Raw genomic sequence first — 19,805 nt, 5'->3', positions numbered from 1 at the left:
AAACTTGTGGTGTTTCTATGATTAAATATATAATATGTAACTAGAAATGATTTTTGAAAAAATAAAAAGCAATCTATAAGGTAGTTGTAGTTCAAATAATTTGACCCGCTTCTTGCTGAATCGAGAAAACCCATTTAAATGACCAAAAATAGGTAGAAAGATCGGAAATGCATGAAAACTGGTGATCGTCCATAAAATGTGGTCTAATTTGAGTGAAAATTTTAGTGGTGCCCTTTTGCAAAATATTTTTGATAGCTGCTTCACAAAATCCATCTATTTTTAGCACTTACAAACTATTTTAAATCACAGATGTTCTGAGCCAATCAGGACTCTTCCCACGGATCACCCCACTATAGCTGATCTGAGCCATCCACACACAGCAGATCCAACGTCTGTCACTCCCTCTCAGCAACCCGACCCAAACCCTAGTAGCCCGCGGCACACTCTCCTCGCTCGATCCCCTTTGTCCTTGGATGGTGGCTGCCAAGGCCAACGCCAGTGAGGACGGCAGTGAGGACGGCAGGAGGTAATGTATCCTAGTACCTTGTTCGTCTTGGATCGATTTGTCTCCTCTCTGTGTAGCTAAATGTTGTTCATGTGACTGTGTCTGGGTAGAAATAGTGAGGATGAAGAGGTGAATGGTGTTGATTGTCGAACTGGAAGCTTGATTTGGTCAGGTGGAGGGTGGCTTTGTGCAGGATGGGGAGGTGGGAGAAGAAGAACTATGAAGGTAAACAATCTAACACTGCTACTCACAATCTGAGGCTTGTTTATTTCTGCACTTCACATCTCTCCCATCAAATTGTCCGCCAATCTTGTGAAATTGTTCTAGATGCACGTGATATATCCAGTTGGAAGGATCATTTTGTGGTGTGTTTTGGCCTGCAACTGCAAGAGATGGTATTCTGCACGTTATCAGTCCACAAGTTTGGTCTGACTTGTAACAAACTAACAATGCAGAGATGGGAAACATGAAGGGAGTACATCATAGTTTGATTCTTTCTTCTCTTTGAAAAGTGTAGCTAGTGTTGTACTCTGCACTGAACTGAATCTTGTGTTTATAAGTGTAGCTTGTGTTATACTCTTTACTGAACGCTCTGTGCCATGATCCCATAAGTAACAAGTTTGATTCTTAATCCTCTTTGTAATTATACTTTGACTGTACTGAAGCTTGTGTCTGGTTGTAGGCATATGGTACTGAACTATAGTACTAAACTGCACTATAGTAACAAGAGTAGCTTGTGTTAATGCTTGTTGCTACTGCAAAACTACCCTTCGAGATGAAATTAGTTTGCTAGTGTTTACTCTCTACTAAAGAGATATTAGTAAAGCTGTCATTGGTGGTTCAATCTGAATATATACTGATATATGAATTCTGAATATTACTCTGTTCTAAAGAGATGTGTACTGAACTGAATATTGTAGGCATTGATATATACTTTGTCTTTGCCTTTGTGCTCTGCTCGAACCTGGCCAATTTGGTTGAATTGTCTCTGGGGCCTGTACGTGGGCGTGTGATCCAAGTAGGGCTAAACGTGTTGATGCTACTGATCTCTCTGCTGTACCACCATGCATTGTCGTTGCTTAGGCAGCATGCTACAGGCACGTCACAGCAACTTAGAAATTTTAGCCACGTTGTAGTTGTGTTGTGGCTGCTGTTTATATGCTGCATCCTTTTGTTATGAGTATCAAAACCAATCAACAGATATGTGAACCTGTTTATTCAGTAGCTTCTCGTAGAGCAAGGGGAATTGTCCAGATCCACACAGGCAAATCAGAGTGCCTCTCTGCTAGAATATATGTCTGTTGATAAACGAGTTGGCACAAGCGTTCAAAGCCAATGTTTCTTGGGGTAGTAATGTAGAACATATAAAAGAGGCATCTGCCCTGCACCCAGATTCATGCGAGAAATTTCAAATAAGGGCAGTTATGTAGTGTGATTCAGTAAAACCAGTAAATAAATAGCACTGGGATTTCTGGAGTTATCGTGCATATACAACATATTTCTGGACTTATCGAGCTATTGTAATAATGAATGTATATTAGGACTGTATTGAACCCTTCCATGTTTCTGGACTCATGAAAATAAACTACATGCGATATACTCAAATAGCAGTCGGGTTTGGGACTATTTTATGGTGTTGTGGATATACTTAGTGATTTAAAGTTACTAATCTATGGTCAGGTGTCATATCATGGTCTAATATTTTTTTGTTTGACTCTTTCTCCGTTGCCAGGAAAGCGGTGAGTAGATGTCGATGATGTCTACTTGCTTGGCTGCTATGGTGATGCATGCACCGGTGAAGCACGCACACATGCAAGGCTGGCCCCATGTTTTCCTTGGATGCGAACATCATCTATACGTACAACATTGCCCCACATCTCTGTGCTGTTTTGCTCGTTCTTCTCCCCGCATCCGAGAAAATTGGCGCTTAATCTGCTATTGATTTACAGTCTTTGTTCGTCAATACCAAGTCTAAATTGTTCCTTTCATTTTTCCTGTTACTTAGGCTAGCAGTATGACCGGATGTGAGGACCTGCTCACTGACCAGGACAATCTATGAGCTCCCAGCGCCTCTGATACAAGGTGCGTTAGGGCCAACCTCTTCCGGAAGAAGGCCACACTCGTAGCCCCTCTGGATCAAAATTGGTATCCTTTCATGCCTCTCCTTTTGGATTCACATGATTTTGCCTCATGGATTGATGGATGTGTCTGTAATCGTAAAGTCTGGTCCTCGTTTACTTTCTATAATTTATTGCATGCTTGATGAGGCTATGTCAAGTGTCTAAATTTTGAATGCATGCTAGCTAAGGCATTTTTGAGCACTTGGCGTTGATTGGGCGTTTAGCTCCTGTAATGTTCTTGAAGTTCATTGTTATATACTTCTTGTTGTAGGATGGCAAGTTGTCGCAGCTGGATCAAGTCTCATAAGAGAGAGCATTGAAGTCCATTGTACTCTCCTGTTATATACTTATTGTTGTAGGATGGCAAGTTGTCGCAGCAGGAGCAAGTTGTAGGATGTGCCATAATTGTCTTATTGTATATTCCCTCTGTTCCTGCTATATTCCTGTGTAAGGAAATGTATTCCTGAGATGATTTGTTATGTAAACCTGATGTGATGCGATGGATGATTTGAATTTGATATGGAGTTTTCTTGATTTGAATATGAAATAATGTTGGATCTACGTGTGTGTAACTGGGCTAGAGGCTGGTCCAAAAGGCTGAAGACGGCCACAACCAAGCAAGCATTGGACCGTTTAAAAAATGAAACAAAATAAAATCTCAGAAAATAAAAAAGGAAATAGATAGCAAAAAGGTTGAGGCCCAAAAAAATTGGAAGAAGCTCATGAAAGCCGAATTGTTGGGCCAGGCCCATGTAGCTAATTAAAGCATAGGGAAAATACATTAAATGGGCTGAATTGTTGGGCTCGGCCCATGTAAAACCCCCAATTGGACCGGGCTGATTCTTGTCAACGACCTTTTCATTTGGGCGCAATTTTGCCACGTCATCTTGCCACATCGGATCCGACGTGGCCTGGGCAGACAGCTAGCAACCAAAACAAAAGGTTATAGAATCCATGACCTTTTGTTTTGGTCGTTGTCTTCCACGACCTTCTAATAGAGAAGGTCATTAATTTCAGTTTACGACTGTGAGCTTTTGACCATCTGTTTTTGGTCACAAAAAGGTCGCAAATGAAAAACAACGACCTTTCAGCGACCAATAGTGATGGTCGCAAGTTGGCATATTTCTTGTAGTACTTGCTGACCACAAAAGGTCCTTCCCAAGGCGGGGATAACTTGTGCATATCTGTCTGATCTTGAATGAGCCGGAGCACCAAGTCGCCTTCTTGAAAGGTCCGAGTTTTAACCCGGCGGCTATGATAACGATGCAGATCTTGCTGGTATATCGCCGAACGAGCCGCTGCAAGGTCACGCTCCTCATCCAACATATCAAGAGCATCCTGACGAGCTTTTTCATTGACAGCTTCGACATAAGCCGACACCTGGGGCAAGTCATGACGGATATCACTTGGAAGAACCGCCTCTGCCCCGTAGACCATGAAGAAGGGTGTGTAACCAGTTGATCTATTGGGGGTGGTATTGATACTCCAAAGCACTGAGGGTAACTCCTCAACCCAACAACCCGACGTCCTCTGCAAAGGGACCATAAGCCGGGGTTTTATCCCTCTCAAGATTTCTTGATTGGCCCTTTCAGCTTGACCATTGGACTGGGGGTGAGTCACTGACGAGACATCAAGACGAATATGCTCTCGTTGACAGAACTCTTTCATAGCACCCTTAGACAGATTAGTGCCATTATCAGTTATGATACTGTGAGGGTAGCCAAAACGGAAGATCACCTTCTTAATGAATTGAACCGCCGTTGCCTCATCACACTTGCTGACCGGCTCTGCCTCAACCCACTTGGTAAACTTGTCAACCGCCACCAAGAGGTGGGTCCTTTTGTCCTTGGATCTCTTGAAAGGTCCAACCATATCCAGCCCCCAGACTACCAACGACCAAGTAATTGGAATCATCCTCAATTCTTGAGCCGGCACATGAGCTCGTCTAGAAAATTTCTGACAGCCGTCACACTTGCTAACCAGATCTTCTGCATCAGCATGAGCCCTCAACCAATAAAACCCATGACGAAAAGCTTTAGCCATAAGAGATTTAGAGCCGGCGTGATGGCCACAGTCTCCTTCATGAATCTCCCTTAGAATCTCACGGCTCTCTTCAGGAGAACACAACACTGGAACACCCTCGTGACACTGCATCGGTGTAACTCACCATTGACAATAGTCATCGACTTAGACCGCCGGGTTATTTTTTTGGCCAAAGTTTCATCCTCAGGCAACTCTCCCCGGGTCATATAAGCCAAATAATGAACTGTCCAACCAGGAATAGCATGAAGAGCCGCCACCAACTATGCCTCTGGGTCAGGAATCACAAGATCCTCCTCCGTTGGTAGCTTGACTGAAGGGTTTTGTAATATATTAAGAAAAACATTTGGTGGTACCGGCTTACGCTGAGACCCCAGCCGGCTTAAAGCATCGACCGCCTCATACTTTCTGCGATCAACATGTTCCACTTGATAACCTTTGAAATGACCAGCAATACTGTCAACTGCCCGGCGATAATCCGCCATGAGCGGGTCCTTAGAATCCCAAGTTCCTAAGACTTGCCGAGCCACCAAATCTGAGTCACCAAAGCACCTAACCTGGCTTAGGTTCATCTCTTTGGCCATCCGAAGACCATGGAGCAGGGCCTCATACTCAGCTGCATTGTTAGTACAAGGAAACATCAGCCTTAAAACATAGAAAAATTTGTCACTTCGGGGGGAAGTCAAAATAACTCTAGCCCCCGAGTCTTCCAACTGCCTGGACCCGTCAAAATGAATAGTCCAATATGTATTATCAGGCTTCTCCTCAGGCATCGGCAACTCTGTCTAGTCATTGATGAAATCCACAAGAGCCCGAGACTTGATAGCTGTCCGAGGCATATATTTCAAACCATGGGGTCCAAGCTCAATAGCCCACTTGGCCACTCGGCCTGTGGCTTCTCTGTTTTGAATAATATCCCCTAAAGGAGCAGAACTGACCACAATAATGGGATGACCAAGGAAATAATGCTTCAACTTGCGACTGGCCATGAACACCCCATAGACTAGTTTCTGCCAGTGTGGGTACCTCTCCTTAGACTCAATTAAAACCTCACTGACATAATAAGCCGGCCTTTGAAACGGATATTCCTTACCCGTTTCCTTCCTTTCAACTACAACTGCCACACCGACGGCTCTGCTGTTAGCAGCCACATATAAGAGCAAGGGCTCCTTCTCAACATGAGCTGCAAGAACCGGTGGCTCAGCCAACTGCTTTTTAAGCGCCTCAAATGCTTCATTAGCAGCATCACTCCAGACAAAGTGATCCATTTTCTTCATCATCTGATACAGAGGAATAGCCTTTTCTCCCAGGCGGCTTATAAACCGAATTAAAGCCGCAATACGACCCGCCAAACGCTGGATGTCATTAATGCACGACGGCTTAGCCACAGAGACCAGAAAACCCAAGAGCTTACCCACAGGCACACCAAAAACACATTTGGCCGGGTTAAGCATCATCTTGTAGACCCGGAGGTTATCAAAGGTCTCCTTCAAATCATCTAGCAAGGTCTCCTTCTTTCTGGACTTCACAACAATACCATCCACATAAGCATGAACATCGCATCCTATCTGGTTGTGAAGACAATTCTGAACACAGCGATGATAAGTCGCCTGGGCACTCTTGAGCCCGAAAGACATAGACACATAGTAGAAAGCTCCAAAGGGCGTGATGAAAGATGTTTTCTCCTGGTCCTTAACTGCCATCTTGATCTGATGATAACCAGAATAAGCATCTAAGAAGCTCAAACGCTCACAACCCGCCGTAGCATCAATGATCCGATCAATACGGGGAAGAGCAAAAGGATCAGCTGGGCAAGCCTTGTTAAGGTCTGTGTAATCCACACACATACACCAAGTGCCATTTTTCTTGAGTACTAGCACCGGATTAGCCAACCACTCAGGATGAAAAACTTCAACAATGAAGCCAGCTGCCAAGAGCCGGGCCACCTCTTCTCCGGTGGCCTTGCGCCTCTCATTAAAACGATGAAGGAATTGCTTGGCCGGCTGAGAGTGTGCTCAGCGAGTTCCCTCGGTACACCCGGCATGTCTGAAGGCTTCCATGCAAAGATGTCCCGGTTCTCACGGATGAACTCGATGAGCGCGCTTTCCTATTTCGGATCCATATTGGCACTGATAGTGAACTGCTCAGATGAGTCGCCAGGGACAAAGTCAACCTGCTTGGTATCGTCCACCGACTTAAACTTCAACAACGGGTCATGCTCTGTGGTTGGCTTCTTCAATGGAGTCATATCAGCCGGGTCAACGTTGTCTTTATAAAACTTAAGCTCCTCTGTGGCACAAGCAAACTCAGCATAAGCAGCGTCACCTTCTTCACATTCCAAGGCTATCTTCCTGTCACCATGTACTGTGATGGTCCCTTTACGACCTGTCATCTTGTGACGCCCGGATAATTAGGCTACAGTAATCCCCCGTTAATGTCGCCACGTCACCTTGGTTACTGTTCCTAATCTCGCGTTAGTTCGAAACCGATTCCAATTAAAATTCCAAAATCAAGCAAGAAAATAAAACTTTTCAAACATTAAAACTAAAATATTCCAGGTGTGACAAATAATACCTAGATAATAATGGTGGAGAAACCAACATCCTTAAAAATGTTTGAATGTCCTAAAATAAATAAAACAGTGGCAACTTAATTAATTAAATGCCTTTTATCATTTATAAAATATCAAACTATTTTAGTTAGGAGTGAAACTTTTTGTGGCAGTGGGTTAAACCATAACACTAATTTAGAAACTATTTTCCTAATTTATAAAACTAAGATAAATAGAAAACAAAATAGAAAACTACTAAACAGAAAATAAATAAGAGAAAATAGGAAAGAAAAAAAATAGAAGAAAGACCCCCCCCTCGCTGGGCCTCGGCCCAGCTGGCCACCAGGCCGCCCGAATGGGCCGGCCCACCCCGCGCCCCCACTCCCTTATCCACTCACCTGCCCGAACCCTAGCCCTATCCCCTTCCCCCCCTCGTCGCCTCTCCCTCCCCCGATCTGGATCGGGAGGAGGCCGATCCCCACGCCCCTCGCTCCTCGCCCCCCCTCTGCCCGAACTGGTTCGGGCACGGCGCCCCAACCTCGTCGCCGGCGCTCACCGTCATCGCCCCCGACGCCGCTGGCCCCCGCCGTCGCCGGGCCACCACGCCGCTCGTCGAACGCCTCCCCGCTGCGCCCCAATGACCACGCCTCGCCGCCCGGCGCTACCCAACGTTGTCTTCCCCGCGCCCTCGCCGCCCGGAACACCGGCTCGCCGGACTCCCTCCCCAACGACGTCGCCGTCCCGGCCGCTCCAAGCCTCCCCCGAGCCCGCTGCCACTCCCTACGGCTCCCCTGTGAGCTCCGCTACCCCCCCTCTCTCCCTGGGCTCCGGTTCCTCTCCTGCTAGCTTCCCTGCTAGTACCGACCGCCGCCGTCGGCCATAGCTGCCGGGCTCGCGCACCCCGAGCTCCTCCGCCCGCACCGATGGTCCCTGCGTGCTCCTGGCACTCCCAGGGCCCCGTAGAGCCCCACATCTGGCCTTCCCGTGCCTCCCATCGCCGTGCCCGTGCAACCCCGAACTCCGGCCGCCGCTAAGCTCACTGCCGATGCCGTTTCCGGCCATCTCCGGACGAACCACTACCACCATCCGGCGCGGATCGTCTTGGCCATTCGAACGCGACCAAGCGCGCGTGAAACGGACCCCTGTGGCCGAATTCCGGCCACGGCCGAGGCTCGCCGCCGTGTACGGGCTCGCCGGAGTGCCCTCCCGCCGGCGTCCGACGTGGCGCCTGGGGCCCACCCCCAGGGTCACTGACCAGCGGGCCCCTGGGCCCCACCTTTGACCCGTTGACTTCGGTCGATGCTGACTGGGCCAATCCCAGCAGCTGACATGCGGGGCCCACCAATGAAACCTTTTAAAAAAATAAATAAAAATACTAATTAATCAGTTAGTTAAACTAGTTAGTTGAACTAATCCCTAATCAGACACTGACTAGTAGGGCCCACAATCTAATTAAGTTTTTTTAGTTTAAATTAACCCAGTTAATTAGCTACAGAGGCTGACATGTGGGCCCCACATGTCAGGGTGACATGGTCAGCGCACAGTTGACTGCTGATGTCACACACACGACATGCTGACGTCACCATTACTGTTTTGGATAATTCGAATTTAATTTAATAAATAAATTCCAGAAATTCAAATAATCTTTGAAAATTCATATCTTTTAAACCGTAACTCGGATGAAAATGTTTTCTACATGAAAGTTGCTCAGAACGACGAGACGAATCCGGATACGCAGCCCGTTCGTCCGCCACACCTCCCTAACCTATCGAACTCGCAACATTCCCCCTCCGTTTCATCTGTCCAAAAATGCCTAACTCCGGGAAAACTTTCCGGATATTATCCCCCTTCGCCAGTATCGTGTGGCACTGCGTTAGAACACTCCTATCGCTGCGCTTTGCCATGTTATGTCTTGTTATGCACTTGCTTGCTATGTATTTACTGTTTCTTCCCCCTCTTCTCTCCGATAGACCCCGAGACTGCCGGCGACCCCCAGTTCGACTACGGTGACGACGACCCTTCCTTCTTGCAAAAGCAACCAGGCAAGCCCCCCCTTGATCACCAGATATCGCCTATTCTTCTCTATACTGCTTGCATTAGAGTAGTGTAGCATGTTACTACTTTCCGTTAATCCTATCCTGATGCATAGCCTGTCATTGTTGCTACAGTTGTTACCCTTATCTGCTATCCTACTGCTTAGTATAGGATGCTAGTGTTCCATCAGTGGCCCTACACTCTTGTCCGTCTGCCATGCTATACTACTGGGCCGTGATCACTTCGGGAGGTGATCACGGGTATATACTATATACTTTATATACATGACACATGTGGTGACTAAAGCCGGGTCGGCTCGTTGAGTACCCGCAAGTGATGCTGATGAGGGGGCTGAAAGGACAGGTGGCTCCACCCCGGTAGAGGTGGGCCTGGGTTCCTGACGGCCCCCGACTGTTACTTGTGGCGGAGCGACAGGGCAGGATGAGACCACCTAGGAGAGAGGTGGGCCTGGCCCTGGTCGGCGTTCGCGGATACTTAACACGCTTAACGAGTTCTTGGTATTTGATCTGAGTCTGGCCATTTGGTCTATACGCACTAACCATCTACGTGGGAGTAGTTATGGGTATCCCGACGTCGTGGTATCAGCCGAAGCTCTTTTGACGTCAGCAACTGAGTGGCGCGCGCCGCATTGGACCGTAAGCTCGCGCTTGTATTAAGGGGGCTAGGTCTGCTTCCGGCCGCGTACGCAACGTGCAGGTGTGCATAGGGCGATGGGCCCAGACCCCTGCGCGCATAGGTTTAGACCGGCGTGCTGACCTCTCTGTTGGGCCTAGGTGGGGCTGCGACGTGTTGATCTTACGAGGCCGGGCATGACCCAGAAAAGTGTGTCCGGCCAAATGGGATCGAGCGTGTTGGGTTATGTGGTGCACCCCTGCAGGGAAGTTTATCTATTCGAATAGCCGCGTCCCTCGGTAAAAGGACGACCCGGAGTTGTACCTTGACCTTATGACAACTAGAATTGGATACTTAACAAAACACACCCTTCCAAGTGCCAGATATAACCCGGTGATTGCTCTCTAACAGGGCGACGAGGAGGGGATCGCCGGATAGGATTATGCTATATGATGCTACTTGGAGGACTTCAATCAACTCTCTTCTACATGCTGCAAGAGGGAGGCTGCCAGAAGCGTAGTCTTTGACATGACTAGCTATCCCCCCTTATTCTGGCATTCTGTAGTTCAGTCCACCGATATGGTCCTTTACACATATACCCATGCATATGTAGTGTAGCTCCTTGCTTGCGAGTACTTTGGATGAGTACTCACGGTTGCTTTTCTCCTTCTTTTCCCCTTTCTATACCGGATTGTCGCAACCAGATGCTGGAGTCCAGGAGCTAGAGATTCCGAGGATGATTCTACATGGAGTTCGGCTTCGAGGAGTAGTTAGGAGGTCCCAGGCAGGAGGCCTTGCCTTTTCGATCGTTGCTACTTTTGTGCTAGCCTTCTTAAGGCAAACTTGTTTAACTTATGTCTGTACTCAGATATTGTTGCTTCCGCTGACTCGTCTGTGATCGAGCACTTGTATTCGAGCCCTCGAGGCCCCTGGCTTGTATTATGATGCTTGTATGACTTATTTATGTTTTAGAGTTGTGTTGTGATATCTTCCCATGAGTCCCTGATCTTGATCGTACACATTTGCGTGCATGATTAGTGTACGGTCAAATCGGGGGCGTCACACATCTTAAGCTGCAAATACACATAGCACAGCCGCGCCATGAACTTGGCGTAAGCCGGCCGTCCGAATAGAGCATGATAGAGGATCTTAATTTTAACCACTTCAAAATTCAATGTTTCAGCCCTGCATTCATGTTCATTGCCAAAATCCACTTCCAAGGCTATCTTACCCACTGGATAAGCCGACTTACCGGGTACCACTCCATGAAAGACTGTAGAAGACGGCTTAAGATATTTGTCAGTCAAATTCATCCGGCGAAAAGTATCACAATAAATAATATTGATACTGCTGCCTCCATCCATAAGCACCTTAGTGAACTTGTAACCTCCAACCTGAGGAGCTACCACCAAAGCTAGCTGACCCGGATTGTCAATCCGGGGCGAGTGATCCTCATGACTCGATAAAATTGGCTGTTGTGACCACCGTAAGTACCGAGGGACCGCCAACTCAACCGCGCTCACCTCTCGTTTATGAACCTTCTGATCTCGCTTGCACATGCGTGTGGTGAAAACATGATATTGGCCACTATTCAGCTACTTTGGATTACTCTGATACCCTGACTGTTGTTGCTGATTCCCCTGATTGGGTTGCTGGTTATAATTGCCCTGATTACCCTGGCCTTGGAATCCAGAATTTGAGCCGCCACCTCCAAAGCCGGGTCCATGTGAGCCGGATCCCGATCCGCCGTGCGGGCCATTATTATTATTGTGGTCCTAGTGAGAGCCGGAATTCTTATATTCCTTCATGATAAAACAATCTTTCCACAAGTGAGTCGACGGTCTATCTTGGTAGCTGTGCTTTGGGCAGGGCTGGTTCAACATCGCTTCAAGATTGAATCTCGATCCTCCTGCCCGAGGTAACGGCTTACCCTTCCGATGCTGATCGTTATTCTGTGCATTAGTATTAGCCACAAAGTCTGACCCGCCGTCAGGCTGCTTACGCTTACCATTACTACCATGGTTATGACCCGTCATGTTTGACTGCTGCCCTTCTCCATTGTTGTTTTCTTCCCCTTGTTGGACTTCTCCTCATCAGACCCTAGGTCTTTAGTATTGTCAGAGTCGGCGTATTTGATGAGAGCCGCCATGAGCTCTCCCATGTCATTGAAGTGACGTTTGAGCTGCCCTAACTTTTGCTTGAGAGGGGTGAAACGGCAATTCTTCTCCAGAATTAAAACAGCAGAGCCGTCGTTCATGCTATCCGATGAGTGGATAATAGCAGACACTCGTCGGATCCAATGGTGGGCCGACTCATCCTCGCGCTGGACACAAGCGTCTAGGTCAATGATTGAGAGAGGCTGTTTGCACGTGTCTTTGACATTCTGAATAAAACGTGCTTTCACCTCCGCCCATGAGTTGATAGAATTGGGGGGCAATCCCTTCAACCAGGTTCGAGCCGGCCCATCTAACATCATGGTGAAGTACTTGGCACACACAACGTCATTGACATCTAACATCTCCATAGCCAGCTCGTAGCTCTCAATCCAAGCCTCAGTAGGTTGATCAGCTGTATAATTGGCTACCTTTCGAGAACCCTTGAAATCTTTAGGCAACCGCTCATTGTGAAGAACCGGTGCTAGGCATGGTACCCCCATTGTCCTAGAAGTCATCCCGACTTTTACATACGCTGAAGGGTTACGCTGGAGCTGTTGTTGAGCCCCTAACTGAGCCGCCAGCTCTGCCTCTTGACGTGCCCCGGCCTGATCCAATAGGGCCTAAACATTGTTATCATCACGCGGCGGGTTATGCCCGTGGGGTGGGTCGCGGCGCCGCTCGCTGCTGGAAACCGCCGGTGACTCAATGTGCCAGCTATAACTTCGACTCTGACGAGGAGTTGAATGGATTCGCTCACGGCAGTATGAATAAGCCGCCTGCTGAGTGCTACCTCTTGAGCACTGCGTTGGTTTTCCCTTGAAGAGGAAAGGGTGATGCAGTAAAGTAGCGTAAGTATTTCCCTCAGTTTTTGAGAACCAAGGTATCAATCCAGTAGGAGACCACGCTCAAGTCCCTCGTACCTACACAAACAAATAGAAACCTTGCAACCAACGCGATAAAGGGGTTGTCAATCCCTTCACGGCCACTTGCAAAAGTGAGATCTGATAGAGATGATAAGATAATATTTTTGGTATTTCTATGATAAAGACTAAAAGTAAAGAAAGCAAAATAAATGGTGATAGAAATAACGGGAGTTTAATATGATAGAGAATAGACCCGGGGGCCATAGGTTTCACTAGTGGCTTCTCTCAAGAGCATAATTATTACGGTGGGTGAACAAATTACTGTCGAGCAATTGATAGAATTTAGCATAGTTAAGAAAATATCTAGGCATGATCATGTATATAGGCATCACGTCCGCGACAAGTAGACCGAAACGATTCTGCATCTACTACTATTACTCCACACATCGACCGCTATCCAGCATGCATCTAGAGTATTAAGTTCATAAGAACAGAGTAACGCATTAGGCAAGATGACATGATGTAGAGTGATAAACTCAAGCAATATGATATAAAGCCCATCTTTTTATCCTTCATGGCAACAATACAATACGTGTCGTTTCCCCTTCTGTCACCGGGATCGAGCACCGCATGATTGAACCCAAAGCTAAGCACTTCTCCCATTGCAAGAAAGATCAATCTAGTAGGCCATACCAAACTGATAATTCGAAGAGACTAGCAAAGATAACAAATCATACATAAAAGAATTCAGAGGAGATTCAAATATTGTTCATAGATAATCTTGATCGTAAACCCACAATTCATCAGATCTCGACAAACACACCGCAGGAAAGAGTTACATCGAATAGATCTCCAAGAGAATCGAGGAGAACTTTGTATTTAGATCCAAAGAGAGAGAAGAAGCCATCTAGCTAATAACTATGGACCCAAAGGTCTGAGGTAAACTACTCACACATCATCGGAGAGGCTATGGTGTTGATGTAGAAGCCCTCCGTGATCGATGCCCCCTCCGCCGGAGCGCCGGAGAAGGCCCCTAGATGGGATCTCACGGGTACAGAGAGTTGCGGCGGTGGAAATAGGGTTTCGTCGTGCTCCTGGATATTTTTGGGGTATAAGAGTATATATAGGCGAAGGAAGTCAGTAAGGGGAGCCACGAGGGGCCCACGAGGGTGAGGGGCGCCCCCAGGGGGGGGGGGCAGGCGCGCCTCCCTGCCTCGTGGCCTCTTCGTTGGTTGCTTGACATCCACTCCAAGTCCTCTGGATCACATTTGTTCCAAAAATCACGCTCCCGAAGGTTTCATTCCGTTTGGATTCCGTTTGATATTCCTTTTCTGCGAAACACTGAAATAGGCAAAAAAACAGCAATTTACACTGGGCCTTGGGTTAATAGGTTAGTCCCAAAAATAATATAAAATTGTATAATAAATCCCATTAAACATCCAAAACAGAATATATAATAGCATGGACCAATAAAAAATTATAGATACGTTGGAGACGTATCAAACATCCCCAAGCTTAATTCCTGCTCGTCCTCGAGTAGGTAAATGATAAAAACAGAATTTTTGATGTAGAATGCTTCCTAGCATATTCCTCAATGTAATTCTCTTTATTGTGGCATGAATATTCAGATCCGAAAGATTCAAGATAAAAGTTTAATATTGACATAAAAATAATAATACTTCAAGCATACTAACTAAGCAATTATGTCTTCTCAAAATAACATGGCCAAAGAAAGTTCATCCCTACAAAATCATATAGTTTGGTCATGCTCCATTTTCGTCACACAAGAATGCTCTCATCATGCACAACCCCGATGACAAGCCAAGCAATTGTTTCATACTTTAGTAATTTCAAACTTTTTTCAACTTTCACGCAATATATGAGCGTGAGCCATGGATATAGCACTATGGGTGGAATAGAATATGATGATGGGGGTTATGTGGAGAAGACAAAAAGGAGAAAGTCTCACATTGACACGGCTAATCAACGGGCTAGGGAGATGCCCATTAATTGATGTCAATGCGAGGAGTAGGGATTGCCATGCAACGGATGCACTAGAGCTATAAATGTATGAAAAGCTCAACAAAAGAAACTAAGTGGGTGTGCATCCAGCTTGCTTGCTCACGAAGACCTAGGGCATTTGAGGAAGCCCATTGTTGGAATATACAAGCCAAGTTCTATAATGAAAAATTCCCACTAGTATATGAAAGTGACAAAACAAGAGACTCTCTATCATAAGATCATGGTGCTACTTTGAAGCACAAGTGTGGAAAAAGGATAGTAGCATTGTCCCTTTATATATTTTTTTGGGCCTTTCCCTTTTTTTATTTGGCCTTTTTTTGGGATAATGCTCTATGAATGATGATCATCACACTTCTATTTATTTACAACTCAATGATTACAACTCGATACTAGAACAAAGTATGACTCTATATGAATGCCGCTGGCGGTGTACCGGGATGGGAAATGAATCAAGAGTGACATGTATGAAATAATATGCATGGTGGCTTTGCCACAAATACGATGTCAACTACATGATCATGCAAGACAGTATGACAATGATGAAGCGTGTCATAATAAACGGAACGGTGGAAAGTTGCATGGAAATATATCTCGGAATGGCTATGGAAATGCCATAATAGGTAGGTATGATGGCTGTTTTGAGGAAGATATAAGGAGGTTTATGTGTGATAGAGCGTATCGTATCACGGGGTTTGGATGCACCGGCGAAGTTTGCACCAACTCTCAAGGTGAGAAAGGGCAATGCACAGTACTGAAGCGGCTAGCAATGATGGAAGGGTGAGAGTGAGTATAATCCATGGACTCAACATTAGTCATAAAGAACTCACATAGTTATTGCAAAAATCTACAAGTCATCAAAAACCAAGCACTACGCGCATGCTCCTAGGGGGATAGATTGGTAGGAAAAGACCATCGCTCGTCCCCGACTGCCACTCATAAGGATAACTGTGGAAAACTATAAAGCAAAGACTCAAATCATACAAGACGCTCCAAGCAAAACACATATCATGTGGTGAATAAAAATATAGCATCAAGTAAAGTTACCGATGGACGAAGACGAAAGAGGGGATGCCTTCCGGGGCATCCCCAAGCTTAGGCTTTTGGTTGTCCTTGGATTTTACCTTGGGGTGCCTTGGGAATCCCCAAGCTTAGGATCTTTCCACTCCTTGTTCCATAATCCATCAAATCTTTACCCAAAACTTGAAAACTTCACAACACAAAACTCAACAGAAAATCTCATGAGCTCTGTTAGCGAAATAAAACAAACCACCACTTTAAGGTACTTTAATGAAGTCATTCTTTATTTATATTGGTGTTAAACCCACTGTATTCCAACTTCTATATGGTTCATAAGCTCTATTACTAGCCATAGATTCATCAAAATAAGCAAACAACACACGAAAAACAGAATCTGTCAAAAACAGAACAGTCTGTAGTAATTTTTATCTAACGCAAACTTCTATAACTCCAAAAATTCTGATAAAATAGGAAATCCTAGATAATTTGATTATTGATCTACTGCAATTGGAATCAGTATTTTATCACGTTATGGTGATTTTAAACAATTGTTTTCGTGAACAGAAAGTTTCTGACTTTTTCAACAAGATCAAATAACTATCATCCAAGAAGATCCTATAGGTTTTACTTGGCAGAAACACTAATTAAAACATAAAAACAAATCTAACCATAGGCTAGACCAAATATTTATTGCTAAACAGGAACAAAAAGCAAGGAACTAAAATAAAATTGGGTTGCCTCCCAACAAGCGCTATCGTTTAACGCCCCTAGCTAGGCATAAACGCGAGGATAGATCTAGGTATTACCATAATAATGGTAAGGCAAATCATGAAAGCTCTTCTCATATTCTCTACGTTCAGTGGCAAGTTTTCTTTGTGGCAAGCAAAAATAATCAAAGGGGCTAAATTTAATCGGACAAAAGTCCCCAAGATCAAGCTCGGGAGGTATGGGTTCTTCCTTTGGCCCCTTATATTGCACAACCAATTCATCATTACAAGCATTCTTTTGGCAAAATGTCACGAGCCTTTGTTCAAGAGAAAAACCTAACCCATTATTCTGAATAGCAAAATCATCATTAAGTTCAGAAATTTAATCAACTAGAACATCGGTAGGAACATTTTTTCTAAGGTTTTCGTTAAAAGCAACATGATCCAAAGATTGTAAACGCATTATGTCTTCTTGGTTAAAAAGGATAGCTTCTATGGGAGGATGACCGGAGTCCACCCTATAATGCGCAAAAAATTCTTTGGCCTCTTTCATTATAAATCTGAACTCATGTGCCAAAAAGATAGTAGCGGCACGCTTAACAGAAGAGTGCTCAATATTAGAAAATTCTAGGAAAATTCTTTGTATGCAAGGATGCATATGAAGAAATTGCCTTTCAAGTTCAACTACGAGCAAGGATATTGCATCCGCAAGACTACTAGTTCTATGAAGAATAGAACCACCCATAATGGGCAAAGCACCGGCACAAGTAAAGAAATCTTGAATAACTCCTTTCCCAATAATATTACCACTACCGACCCTAAACTTTTTAGTGTGCAAGATAGTAGGTTCCTCAAGAGAATTATGAAAAACATCAAAGATTTCCATGTTATTACTACTATCATTCTTAATGATAACCTCCCCAGTTTCAGACATGATGGCAACAAAAAGCACAAAGAGCAGGCACAAAAAGCAAGCGAAAAGAGGCGAACGGAAAAGAGGGCGAATAAAACGGCAAGGGTGAAGTGGGGGAGAGGAAAACGAGAGGCAAATGGCAAATAATGTAATGCGAGGGATAAGAGTTTGTGATGGGTACTTGGTATGTCTTGACTTGTGCGTAGACTCCCCGGCAACGGTGCCAGAAATGGCTTGTTGATGGGTGATCAAATCTTGACTTGACTTGGTGTAAGCCTCCCCGGCAACGGCGCCAGAAATCCTTCTTGCTACCTCTTGAGCACTGCGTTGGTTTTCCCTTGAAGAGGAAAGGGTGATGTAGTAAAGTAGCGTAAGTGTTTCCCTCAGTTTTTGAGAACCAAGGTATCAATCCAGTAGGAGACCACGCTCAAGTACCTCATACCTACACAAACAACTAAGAACCTTGCAACCAACGCGATAAAGGGGTTGTCAATCCCTTCACGGGCACTTGCAAAAGTGAGATCTGATAGAGATGATAAGATAATATTTTTGGTATTTTTATGATAAAGACTAAAAGTAAAGAAAGCAAAATAAACGGTGATAGAAATAACGGGAGTTTAATATGATAGAGAATAGACCCGGGGGCCATAGGTTTCACTAGTGGCTTCTCTCAAGAGCATAAGTATTATGGTGGGTGAACAAATTACTGTCGAGCAATTTATAGAATTGAGCATAGTTATGAGAATATCTAGGCATGATCATGTATATAGGCATCACGTCCGCGAAAAGTAGACCGAAACGATTCTGCATCTACTACTATTACTCCACACATAGACCGCTATCCAGCATGCATCTAGAGTATTAAGTTCATAAGAACAGAGTAATGCATTAGGCAAGATGGCATTATGTAGAGGGATAAACTCAAGCAATATGATATAAACCCCATATTTTTATCCTCGATGGCAACAATACAATACGTGTCGTTTCCCCTTCTATCACTGGGATCGAGCACCGCATGATTGAACCCAAAGCTAAGCACTTCTCCCATTGCAAGAAAGATCTATCTAGTAGGCCAAACCAAACTGATAATTCAAAGAGACTTGCAAAGATAACAAATCATACATAAAAGAATTCAGAGGAGATTCAAATATTGTTCATAGATAATCTTGATCATAAACCCACAATTCATTGGATCTCGACAAACACACCGCAGAAAAGAGTTACATCGAATAGATCTCCAAGACAATCGAGGAGAACTTTGTATTGAGATCCAAAGAGAGAGAAGAAGCCATCTAGCTAATAACTTTGGACCCGAAGGTCTGAGGTAAACTACTCACACATCATCGGAGAGGCTATGGTGTTGATGTAGAAGCCCTCCGTGATCGATGCCCCCTCCGACGGAGCACCGGAAAAGGCCCCAAGATGGGATCTCACGGGTAAAGAGAGTTGCGGCGGTGGAAATAGGGTTTCGTTGTGCTCCTGGATGTTTTTGGGGTATAAGAGTATATATAGGCGAAGGAAGTCGGTCAGGGGAGCCACGAGGGGCCCACGAGGGTGGGGGCGCGCCCAGCGGGCAGGCCGCCTCCCTGCCTCGTGGCCTCCTCGTTGGTTGCTTGACATCCACTCCAAGTCCTCTGGACCATGTTTGTTCCAAAAATCACGCTCCCGAAGGTTTCACTCCGTTTGGATTCCGTTTGATATTCCTTTTCTGCGAAACACTGAAATAGGCAAAAAACAACATTTTGCACTGGGCCTTGGGTTAATAGGTTAGTCCCAAAAATAATATAAAAGTGTATAATAAAGCCCATTAAACATCCAAAACAGAATATATAGTAGCATGGAACAATAAAAAATTATACATACGTTGGAGACGTATCACTGAGCTACCGCTGTCTAAAGAAGCTCCACAGCCTTCCGGGCTTCGACCGCCGCGGGAGACTCGCCTTCTACTGGGAGATCCGCCAGCCGCGACGCCACAGCAATCATGTTATCCAGGGTGTTGGAATAATGACCCGGCGGTGTTGACACCTGCTGAGGCGGGTTTAAATTCAAACGAGGCGGGTCTGCAACATGCGGTTGAGCCGCCACCCTAGCCACGGGTGCCTCTGCAGCCCGGGTCACGCCGGGTGGGTGGCTCGTTCCTGCCCCATGCGTGTTGAAAAGATTCCTAGCCTCAAACTCCGGGGGCAGACTCTGGTCAAGATTTTGGTGCCTTCTTCGCATAACGACATCTGAGGCGTTCTG

Source organism: Triticum aestivum, chromosome 7D (assembly GCF_018294505.1).
Source record: "Triticum aestivum cultivar Chinese Spring chromosome 7D, IWGSC CS RefSeq v2.1, whole genome shotgun sequence".
Taxonomy (NCBI): domain Eukaryota; kingdom Viridiplantae; phylum Streptophyta; class Magnoliopsida; order Poales; family Poaceae; genus Triticum; species Triticum aestivum.
Note: the sequence above shows the minus strand (reverse complement) of the source record.